The sequence below is a fragment of the Neofelis nebulosa genome, chromosome 4 (genome assembly GCF_028018385.1).
Source record: "Neofelis nebulosa isolate mNeoNeb1 chromosome 4, mNeoNeb1.pri, whole genome shotgun sequence".
In the NCBI taxonomy this organism is placed as follows: Eukaryota; Metazoa; Chordata; class Mammalia; order Carnivora; family Felidae; genus Neofelis; species Neofelis nebulosa.
Genome location: NC_080785.1, coordinates 123,382,167 through 123,394,660, shown reverse-complemented (window position 1 = coordinate 123,394,660; position 12,494 = coordinate 123,382,167). Strand labels below are relative to the sequence as shown.

At 39.2% G+C, this 12,494-nt stretch overlaps 1 protein-coding gene across 7 annotated transcripts in view; it reads left to right on the top strand.

Annotated features, from left to right (window-relative positions):
• Positions 1-12,494, top strand: part of ITPR1 (inositol 1,4,5-trisphosphate receptor type 1) — a 330,414-nt gene that overhangs the window by 68,033 nt on the left and 249,887 nt on the right. The gene's annotated exons all lie outside the window — the stretch shown is intronic.

Sequence of the window (12,494 nt, the reverse complement as noted above, 5' to 3'; positions counted from 1 at the left end):
TTCAGAAAACCAAAGACCAGATATTCTACAGTATGGGTGAGAGATGGCAAGGAGCCCAGGCTGTGGGGGTGGTTGGAAGAGAAATCCAGGAAGTACAGTGATGGCCCTTGGTATCCGGTGGGATATGGATGCTGATGGAGAGGGAGGCTCTGGGAACATGTTTCTGCTGTGGGAGCTTGCTGGTATGGTGGTGCAGCTAACCATGATAGGGGGTGTATGAGGGAAAGGTTGATATGCTGATTGCAGTATAGGGTGTGTTCAGTATTCAATGGGTAGCTGGAAAAAAGGGTCTAGGAGTGAGATGTGGCTGAAGGTAGATTCATGTTTAGAAGTCACTGACAAGTAGATGGCAGGTTAGAAGTGTGGGAATGGAAGAGATGGCATAGAAAAAAAGAAAGTCAAAAGAGTAAAAGCTAGTAATTCAGGGAACACCAGTGTTTGGAGGAGAAGTAAAGGGAAGGGAGAAAGCACAGGGGCAAAGACAGTTGGGGGAGAATAGCAGAACATGTGGGAAAGGATACTGTTCTGGATGCCAAGTGGGACAAGAGGTTCAGTGATGGGATAGTTAACACCCCCAACACCCCTAATGAAACAGGTTGAGGCAAGAGAGCCATTCATTGGATTTAACAGACGTGGTCACTAAGAGTCTATGCCAGAGTCATAGCAGGAGATGGGGTGGGGGAGCCTGAATGCAGGAACTGAGGAGAGGAGCAGGTTAAAAAAATACTTTTTTATTTATAAATAAATATTTTTTTATAGAGAGCACACATGAGCAGAGGGGAGGGGCAGAGAGAGGGAGAGAGAATCCTAAGTAGGCTTCATGCTCAGTGTGGAGCCAGACATGGGTCTTGATCTCACAACCCTGGCATCATGACATGAGCTGATGTCAAGAGTCAGACACTCAACTGACTGAGCCACCCAGGTCCCCTTACCCCCAAAAGTATTCTCATTACAAAGTTAGGCCATGAAGGTGATGGTTGTTACTGTAGAGTTTTATGATAGAACTTCCTGGTGCTAGTGATGTTTTAGAGAAATACAGAAGACAAAAATTCAGGATGTGAACTGAGACATAGTAAAAATAAGTCATACTCACCTGCTAGGAAACTTACTGTCCTTCAGGACACTTGTATGCTTACATCTGTTTCTATTTTAATTTCACTTCTCTTTCCTTCCCAATCACTCCCACAGAACTTTGCTACACACCTATTACCTGCCAGGCAGTAGGGGATAGGAAGCTGGGTGAAGACAGTATCCCTGCCCTGGAGGTGATTTCACCTATGGGAGGCAGATAGCCTCCAGATAGTGTGAAGAGCTAATGATAATGTCAGGTGTGGCTGGTGGGGTATAGAGAATGTATGTGCTCAGGTGGGAGCTTGTCCTTAGTGTGTTGTGGGGATGGCTTCAAGTTGAGGTAGGTCTTGAACCATGGATTGACACTGACCAGGTAGAAAAAGGCATTTAAGCACATGGAACAGAGCCTCCAAAATCAAGGAGATAGGAAAGGCTAGAGCTTGAGTTAAGGATGGGCGGAGTTGTGTAGCTGATGTGGAGAGCAGGAGTGGTTCTGGATGAGGCTAGAAATGCTCATGAGGGCAAGTATATGGGACGCATTTTTATGCTCTTTTCAGGGCATGTGCATTTTATCTGGTAGAATCCACAGATTCCAAGAAATTCCAAGCCAGTTTCTGGCTTAAAAATCATTAAAAATGACTTTTTTTTTTTAAAGTTAATTCTGGTGATAGTGTAGAAGATATGTTTGCTTCCACCCATTTAAATTAAAATTTAATTTTTAAAACATTAATTTCTAGCATTATAACAGTATATATATATTGTATGCATATATATAAACTGTTCTGACAATATAATAATATAGCTGTGCTTTTTTTTTTTTTTTAAGTTTATTTCCAGTGAGCGAGAGAGAGAGAGAGAGCGCACACAAGCGGGGGAGGGGTAGAGAGAGGGGGATAATCTCAAGCAGGCTCTGGGCTGCCACAGAGCTTGACCTGGGCTCAAACACGTGCAACTGTGAGATCACGACCTGAGTCGAAATCGAGTCAGACGCTTAACCGGCTGAGCCACCCAGGTGCTGCTGCATGTATAGCAATACTTTTACAAATTTTAAAGCAAATCATATTTTAGGTTCCTATAAATGAAGTCATTTTTGTGACCATGCTTTTTATGGAAAAATGAATTTGAGTGTCAAAGAACAAAACTTAGTTTGTGGGAACCACGAGATAAAGGAACTTAAGCCACATCTCTGGCACCTTTTTGAAATGCTTTGCTTTCTTTTTGTGTATTATGAGAGATCCCAGAACCCCGATCTGAAAACTAGGAACCAGTGATTCCATGTTTTTACCAGCATAGGTAACAAACCTGTTTTGTAGAGGTCTTGAAAAGGGTGCATGAATATTTTGATATTTAAGGAATAGGTCTTTGAGCTTGTTGTGGGAGTTGCATAGTTTTGGAAACCATTTTAACCTTAAACTTTGTTCACATTGAACTCGAGAATAACTGTGGTTTTTGAAGACCAGCTGTTGAATGCATTCATGCATATTTAATTAAGTTTTTTTTTTTTTTGAATCACTATTAAGGATCTGAAGACAATTATATTCAGGTTCAAGGAAAGGACTTCCTTTGGGAATTTAATATTTTTAAACTGTTGGCTCACCAAGGACTGGTATTTACTGATATTCTTGACTTCAGGAGTACCAAGTATAACAGTTGAGGATTATATTGCTATTCATTGCCTCTTTCCTCCCAACTCTACAATTGAGCTACCCTTCAATTTGGAGCCTTACATAGTTTCACATTCCAGCTTTGAGGCTCACTGTTTCATTGTATAATACAAGTATAGTTGCTGGGAGAAAATGACCAGATTTCAAGCTTGGTCAGAGGCAAATATGAGGTTGTTGTCTTCTTTCAAAATTCTTAAACCCTTAAGCCTCACGATAGTATCAAATTAAAAGTATGGACTATTGACAGAGAAAGACAAATACTGTATGTTTTCTTTTATATGTAGAATCTAAAAAACAAAACAAATGAACAAAGAAACAAAAAAGCAGAACAGACACGTAAATACAGAGAACAAACTGATGGTTGCCGGAAAGCAGAGGTGGGGGATGGGCAAAATGGGTGAAGGGGAGTGGAAGATACAGACTTGTAGTTACAGAATAAGTCATGGGGATGAAAGGTACAGAGTAGGGAATACAGTCAATGGTATTGTAATAGGGTTGTATGGGACAGATGGTAGCCACACTTGTGGTGAGCACTGGGTAATGTATAGACTAGCAGAATCACTATGTTGTACACCTGAAACTAATGTGACATTGTGTGCCAACCATACTTAAGTCAAAAAAAAAGAAAAAAAAAACAGCTCTAAAAGGATCCTCACAGTGGGCAAATAAAAGACTTAGTAAAAGACTTCAGCTACCTGAGCAGCTTAGTTTAACTTAGTTCATCTGCCAAAAATATTATTTGTTTTCTACTATTTTGTGTTTTGTCCTTGATTGATGGCATGAATTTTAAAATGAAACTAAGGTTTCTGTTTCTGTTTTTCTGTATGTTATATATGTCTATGTATATGTCACAGATCTGTCATATTTTCTACCTCTAGATGGTATTGACAAAATTAATTTGTAAAACAACTCTATTTAATTTGGCTTAAAGAAAATGAATCACTTATATGAATTAAGTATTCCAAATATTCTCAGAAATATAATAGGAACTAAAGGTTTCTTGGGTTCACATAATCTAAGATAATCTTTGATTAATAAACCCTGGTTTTTAGTTTGTTTAATAAAAACAAGCATGTGTTCAGAGTTATCAGCATTACATAGTGCAGATCAACACCTTTGTCTACATGTGTTTACTAATCATAAAAGCTCTTGCTATGTATGTATTACAAAATTTGCCAATGAGAGAAATAAGATGATGGCTGTTTAATTTATAATCCAAGTATAATTGTTAAAAGCAAGTAATTTAAATGTAAATGGGATCAAAGCTTATGCTGTTACACTGGATATTGGATATTCTTTGAATGCCTAGATTATTTCCAAATAAGATAATACGCTGAGATGTTGATTGCTAAACAAAAACTAGACTGTTGAAATATTTATTTCAGTTCACTGAGAACTTTTGCGCTTCTCATAAAATATCCAGCTCTATGTTCACAATTTTTTATAATCTATGAATAGCATTTATAAGAGCTATGCTAACTTGAGTTCATGTAAAATCATTCTCTAAGTAATGCTTTCGACTGTATAACCACTCATTGAAGATGAATGAGGTTTTTATGCTGAAAGAATAAAAGACTGGTTCTTAAAAAGAGACTGCTTTTTCAGGTTTTGTTTTTTTTTTTTTAACCACATGTATAGCAAATTGTGAATAGAAGACTCTGAATGCCTGATAGACAACCAAGCAAATAAGACAATATGGAAGTCTATTTGCTTATTTATTTAATAATAAGCCTTACAATTGTAGTTACTTCTACAGTAGTTATGGATAACTGTATCATCTAGATATTTTTGAAACTCTCTTTTTTGCTCTATCAATTACTTTTTGTTTATATTGGGCCATTTTGGGGGGCCAAGTTTGTCCTTACTTACCAGTGGTGATAACCAAGTGGGAAATAAATTGATGAAATCCACTCCATGTTTTGATACATGATGTATCAGTTAATCTTAGCTACATGGCAATTACAAAACATTGGGGGGCACACAACAATGAGGGTTTATTGCTCGTGTCTGGGATCACTGAAGTTCTGTTGATGGATCGTGGGTGAGTGTACCCACGTGTCTGGGGATTGGCTGGCTGTCCAATGGGTTGAGGTGACTTGGCTCTGCTCCATGTGTCTCTCATTGTCCTGCATTCACCGCAGTGGCTCCACAGACCAAGCCTCAGAGCACGAGCTGATGATTGCTTGCATCATGTCTCCTGACCAAAGCATGTCACTCTGGGCTGAGGTCAAAGTCAAGATGCAGAGCAGGCCACCCGACCCAGCGTATATTGGCAGTGCAAATTACATGGCAAAGGACATGGGTATGGGGGGAGCAGAGAACTAGGGCCAAATATTACAACCCACGACGTAGGATTAGGGGTTTTACCAAGAACACTTTATTGCACTTCGTATCCACTGTGTGTATTTTCTCCTCTCTTTAGGATTTCATTAGTATTATTTAGTGATAAGGAATAGAAACCCATTCAAGTTGGCTTCAGGGTTACTGTAAACACAACAGGCAAGCTCACTCACATGTAAAAGTAGAAAACCAAGAATAGGCAGGTCTCATGGGGACTGCTAGATGTTAGACTTGGAGACCATTCTCTTTTATCTGGAAGAGTCCATGTGGCTTCTCTCGGTGCTCCTCCTATTTCTTCTTTTTTTAAAGGTTTGTTTATTTGTGAGAGGGCATGAGAAGGGGGGGTCAGAGGATCCAAAGGGGGCTCTGCACTGACAGAGCGCCGGATGTGGGGCTTGAACTCACAAACCGTGAGATTATGACCTGAGCCGAAGTGAGGTGTTCAACCAGCTGAGCAACCCAGGTGCCCCTTTTTCTTCTCCCTTGCCTGTGACCCTGCATGGCCCCCTCATTCCCAACTTTGTGTGGACTTTGAGCTCAAGCATCCACCATGTCTCTCTGTGTGAATTCTGTCGGTCTCAAATTCAGGTACCCAAATCCTATTTGGGTTATTCTCAGGTCTGCTCTTTGAGGCTCCTAGGGCTGAGTTCTCAGACTTCATCTTTCTTTTTACTCTCTTCACTTGGGCCAGTGCCATCACTTTAAATTCTGTCATGATGCTAGTGACTCATAAATTTCTGTCTCCAGCTTAGTGTTCTCCCTTGAACTCCAGACTCACATATTCTACATCTTATTCCACATTTCCACTTGGCTGTATCTCTTAGGAATCTCACGCTTATATCCCACACGGACGACTTGATTTCCTCTTTATAATCCTGCACTTCCCAGTCTTTTTTCAGTTATTGGCAGTTCCAATGTCCCATTTGTTTAAGCTTTGGAATCTTTTTAAACATTTGGTTATGTATATATTTTTACTTATTATTTGTTTTAGATTTATTTTTAAATTACAAACCTGTACTACAGCTCTAATATAGTGCACATATTATAAAAGAAAACAAATTTGCAAGCCTAACATGATATAGATGAAATAAAATCATAAAATTCTTGCTAAGTTTCATTTTCCTTTATGAATATCTTAAACACAGTAAATGCTTAAATGTGCCTTAAATGTGAGTTTCAGGTGCCTGGGTGGCTCAGTCAGTTAAGCGTTTAACTTCAGCTCAGGTCATGATCTCGCAGTTTGTGAGTTTGAGCCCTGTGTTGGACTCTGCTGACATCTGAGAGCTTGGAGCCTGCTTTGGATTCTGAGTGTCCCTCTCTCTCTTCCCCTTGCCTGCTCATGCTCTGTCTCTGTCTCTCTCAAAAATAAATTAAAAAAAATTTAAAATGTAGGTTTCATTTTTTTATTGTGGTAAAAACACTTAACATAACATTTACCATCTTAACCTTTTTTTTAAGTGTACAAGTCAGTAATGTTAAGTATATTCACATTGTTATGAAACAGACCTCCCAGAACTTCTTTATTTTGCACGTCTGACACTCTATACCCATTAAACTACGACTCTTTTCCCCCTCGCCTCAGCCTTTGGTAACCAGCATTCTGCTGTTCCTCTGAATTTTACTGCTTGAGATATTTCATATAAGTGGAGCCATACAGTATTTGTCTTTTTGTGACTGGTTTATTTCACTTAGCATAATACCCTCTAAGTTGATTCCTGTTGTAGCATGTGGCAGGAATTCCTTACTTTTTTAGGGCTAAATAATTGTTTGGATCACGTGGTAGTTGTGTTATTAATTTTTTGAAGAACTCCATACTGTTTTCCGTAGCTGTTGCACAGTTTTACAATCCTATCAACAGTACGCAGGGATTCTAATTTCCTCATATCCAAGATTTAGAGTCTTGGTAACTTTTCTCTCAATTTAGATTACGTTGCCCGTGGAATCCATCAGCAAATCCTCTTGGTTTATGTTTAAAACATGTCCCCCATCTGCTTCTCGGCTTGTTCATCACTGTCACCCTTTTCCTAATCAACATTGGCTCTTGTCCTGACCACTGCACTTGCCTCCTTCAGTCTGTTCTCCACAGAGTAACCAGAACTCTAATTTAAAAACATAAGCCAGACCTTATCACTCTGCTCAATTCCTTCTAATGGCTCCCATCACACTGAGGCTAAAAATCCAAAGTCTCTCCCTTGGTTTTAGTGTCTGAAAAATTCTCATCCCTTTACATATTGGCTTCAGACACACTGATGTCCATCTGTGTCTTAAACACACTAAGATCGTTCCTGCCTCAGGGCCTTTGTACTTGATGTACCCTCAATCTGGGCTGCTGTTTTCATAGACACCTTGATTGACTTCTTCCCTTAATTTGGTGTCTGCTCAATTGTGACCTGTTTAGAAAGGCCTTCCCAAATTATCTTATCCAAAAGGTCATTCACTGTCGAACTTCTTTGAGCTGTCAAACTTCTTACCATTCTTCGACATCATAGCATGTTTGCTTGTGACTTTATTTTTGCCTTTCTTTTCCAAGAGAATGTAAGCCCCATGAATTCTATCTCAGCGTCTGGAAGACCATCCTGAAGCACTTCAGAGATGCTCTACCAATATTTGTTGAATGAACGAATAAAAGAATAATTTGTACTCTTGAATCTAAAACAGCTTTGGCCATGGTGACATAGATACCTTGTGCACACATGGTGTCTTAGGTAGGTTAACTTCCAAGGAAAATGACTATGGTGTATCTTCCTGCTCCATCTGGTTTCTCCAGCTCTTACTCACTTGTGGGCTGTTGTTAGGAGATCTCTGGGAAAATAGAGATGCCTCATCCAATCTCGTATTGAAAAAAATAATCCAAAGATTGATGGGAGTTGTTTGCCTCTGTCCTCTTGGCCCTAGATTACCCTTCTAAATGAGTTTTGGCTGTTCTTTCTACCCGGCAAGCGCATTTCCTTTTGTAATGTGAAGGCGATGCTTCATTGGCACAGTGAATGCTGGAAATGGGTTTTAAAGCAAAAAGCAGAGCCAGAAATTCCTCCTGCAGGGGGGTTGATAGCTTGACAAGTCTGTGAATTAAGTAATGGGATCTTCCCTTACCTGTCTTATAAAAGATACCAAAATATCCAAAACAATGGGCTTTTCTTCCCATTTCTTTTGGGACATTCCTGTCACTCTGCTACCTGCTATCTATACTTAAGGGGCTCTGGGAGTCGAATTTCATGTATTAGCTTTGTTTCCCTCCAGCTGGGTTTGTGATGAAGTTATTCTGATGGAAACATTCAGTTAATTCTGAAGGATCTGCGCGCACTTGCTAAGCAGAACGTTGCTACCTTAAATGGTCTTCCATGCTGTGCAAGAGTGAACTTCTGACACGTCAGTCACTGTGATAATGTCATAGGATTGGAACATTGTCTTTGTCTGCTCACGCCTCCTCATGGCCTAGCGAAGGCTTTTTCACTTTTACTAGTCTGTTAGAAACAAGGATCTTTAAAAATGGTCTTGTGGACTCCTGGGGTCTTTGGATATTAATCAAGGTTTATCAATTTCAAGAGATTAAAAGATGATTGCAGCATAGTTTTTGGTTGCTCCATTTGGGTGCTGTTGACACCAGGGTGTTCACTTTGTGAAAATTCAGGTTCTCTACTTATGGTTTGGATACTTTTGTGTACGTATGTTACCCTTCGGTAAAAAAGCTCTCCAAAGAAAACCAATCAACCATAATTGCTACCTGCAAGAAAATCTCCTCCTTGTGGAGATATGTTCAGATAAATTACATACTCAGATTAGTGCTGGGATTAGAGAACGAGTATTATAGGAGCACAAATAAAAGGGATTGAGCTCATCTTTTAAGGGGAGGGCGGAGAAACATTGAAGAGACAATTTAAGTGGAATTTATCACCTTTTCCTGGTTTCCTCTGTACATGATCAGGATTTATATAGAGGAAACCAGGATAAGTAGGTTAGATTCTAGTTCTGTGATTAGCATGCTTGGAAGATAAAATATCCTTTTTAAAAAAGCAAATATTCATTAAAAATATCATTGCCCTCAGGGAGCTTGTCTCCCCAGACCTACTTCTGTTTTGTCATGGATATCTAGATGGGTGAATGAATAGAATTGAAAACATGACTTGAGGTTGTCCATTGAAGTGTTTTGTTAATGTGAAATATTTGTTATTATTGATGGCTGGCCTTGATCCTGTTTTGGAGGAGACTGGTATTGGTGTGGTGTGTGTTAGGAGTGCTGGGGTAGTAATTCTTTTCAAACAAAATTGACATCACTGTTTAAAAAAAAATGTTGCTGTGAAAGGTTCTAACGAGACACAAAAGGTTTAGCTTTTTCTTTTTATCATAATGATTGAACAAAATTGTAATAGGCAGTAATTAGCTAGCATCACAAGGTAGTAAAAAGCTATTTTGTCTAAAATAAATGCACTGAGCTCATAGAAGGAACTGATGGGTAAGGAATGGTTGGACATGTAGAGTCATTAAGACCCAAATTGATCTCTGAACAGTGGGTTCCAGACTTGCAGGCACCTAAGAAATACCTCAGTAAAAAGTTGAAAATGTAGATTCCTAGGTCTTGTCCCCAGATTCTGTGGGTCTAGGGGAAGCCTAGCATTATGCAGGTGTGGGTGGTTCACAGACTATGTTGTGAGAGATGATGGTTGGAAATGATGATAGAGAGAGAGAGGATTGGTGGAAGGCAAATGCTTGGAAGTAAAAAAACGATGACATTCAGTAAGGAGGCAGGCTAGTTCCCAAGATAGAAACATAAAAAAAAAAAAAAAGTCTAGAAGGAGCAAATGAGGCAGCAGTCTCTTGTACTGGAAGGTCTGATGTTGGAACAGATAACAGCAATTGAACCTGTATTCTTCAAACGCTATGGTCTATATTTAATATTTTTATTTGAAGGTGGCTTAAAAATGAAGTTAATATTTAAATGAAAATGTCATTTTAGATGAGTTTGTGTCTTTACATATTAGAGCTGGAACTAGTCTCAGAGAGGAGCTTCTTGATCTAACCTGTCATGTGAGAGAGCAGACTTGGAGTTCCAGAGTCAGGGAAGTAACTCGTGAGTCCTAGCCAAGCTTTGGCTCCAAGTCCGAGCTCTCCAATAGGTAATCATTTCACTTACTGGTTTGTTCATCACTTACTAAGCCATTATGATGTACTTAGTCCTGGGCTAGGCTCTGAGATTCTATGGGGAAAAAAAAATTGATGGAGTCCTTGCCCTTAAGGAGTTTATAGTCTAATGAACATGTCAGCTGTAGGACAAGTACAGGAAATTCTCCTACTGCTAGTTCTTTTTCCCATGGGTCACTTAAATACAGCCGGGTTGTTTTACTAGGAAACTGTGCATTACCCTGACCCCTAGTGATTGTTTTTTTTCCTTTCTACAAATAATTTATTTAAAATATTAAAAAAAATTTTTTTTTACATTTATTTATTTTTGAGAAACAGAGGGAGACAAAGCGTGAGTGGGGGAGGGGCAGAGAGAGAAGGAGACACAGAACCTGAAGCAGTCTCCAGGCTCTGAGCAAGAGGTCAGCACAGAGCCTGATGCGGGGCTCTAACCCACAAATTGTGAGATCATGACCTGAGCCAAAGTCAGACACTCAACTGACTGAGCCACCCAGGTGCCCCTAAAATATTTATTTTAATTCCCATAGTTAACATACTGTAAAATTAATTTCAGATGTACAGTATAGAAATTCAACATTTCCATACATCATTCTGTGCTTTCGACGAGAATGCCCTCCTTAATCCCCATCACCTATTTCACTCATTCTCTCACTTCCCTCCCATCTGGTAACCATCAGTTCTCTGTAATTAAGAGTCTGTTGCTTGCTTTGTCTCTCTCTGTCTCCCTTTTTTCCCCCCTTTGCTCATTTGTTTTTTTTTATTAAGTTCCACATATGAGTGAAATCATATGGTATTTGTATTTCTCTGGCTGATTTATTTTGCTTAGGATTGTACTCTAGCTCCATACACGTCATTGCAAATGTCAAGATTTCATTCTTTTTGATGGCTGAGTAATATTCTCTCTCTCTGTGTGTGTGTGTGTGTGTGTGTGTGTGTGTGTGTGTGTGTGTGTGTATACTGTATCATCTTTATCCGTTCGTCAGTCACTGGATACTTGGGCTGCTTCCAGGTCTTGTCTATTGTAGATAATGCTGCTATAAACATAGGGGTGCCTATATCCCTTTGAATTCGTGTTCTTGTATTCATTGAGTAAATACCCAGTAGTGCAATTGCTAGTTTTATTTTTCACTTATGAGGAGACTTCATACTATTTTCCACAGTGGCTGCACCAGTTTGCATTCCCACCAACAGTGCACAAGTGTTTATTTTTCTCCACATCCTTGCCAACACCTGTTGTTTCTTGTGTTGTTGATTTTAGCCATTCTGACTAAATGATGTCTCATTGTAGGTGTGAGGTGATGACTCATTGTAGTTTTGATTTGCATTTCCCTGATGAAAGGGATGATGAGTATCTTTTCATGTGTCCATTGGCCATATGTAGGTCTTTGGAGAAATGTCTGTTCATGTCTTCTGTACATTTTTTAATTGACTTGTTTTATGGGTGTTGTGAGTTAAAATTTTGTATATATTTTGGATACTTATCTTTTATCGGATATGTCATTTGGAAATATCTTTTCCCATTCTATAGGTAGTCTTTCAGTTTTGTTGATTGTTTCCTTGACTGTGCAGAAGTTTTTTATTTTGATACAGTTTCAATAGTTTGTTTTTGTTTGTTTCCCTTGCCTCAGGAGACATATCTAGAAAAAGTTACTACAGCTGATGTCAGAGAAGTTACTGCCTGTGTTCTTTTCAAGAGTTTTATGGTTTCAGGTCTCACATTTAGAATTTGGAATTTATTTTTGTGTATGGTGTAAGAAAGTGGTCCATATTCATTCTTGTGCATGTTGCTGTCCAGTTTTCCCAACACCATTTGTTGAAGAGACTGTCTTTTTCCTGTTGGATACTCTTTCCTCCTTTGTGGAAGATTAATTGACCATGTAATTGTGGGTTTGTGTTGCAGGGAGTATGACCAGAGTTGCAAAAGATGAGTCCGCAAAGTGCAGTTAAGTGAAGGTCCTCACACTTGAGTTGGAATGAGGCCCCGACTCCAGAATGAAGCTTCTTTTTATTAGGATAATTGCTAAAGACTAAGTGTGTAAAGTCAGCTAAGCAAGTGTGTTAATCAGTTTAATGGTTTAGCTTTTTAAGGTTGAATTTCGAGTTAATTGGTTTCTGTAATACTAGGAAGGGTCAAGTGTGAAGGAGGATCTGGCTCTGGACAATGTTAATGGCTCTAGGCGTTCCTTACAAGCCGCAGCCATGTTCAGGTGTGTAAACATGTCCTAAGTCCTTGCACCTTCTCCAGCCTTTCCCTTTTGAAGTCTTTTCCTTTGATGCTTC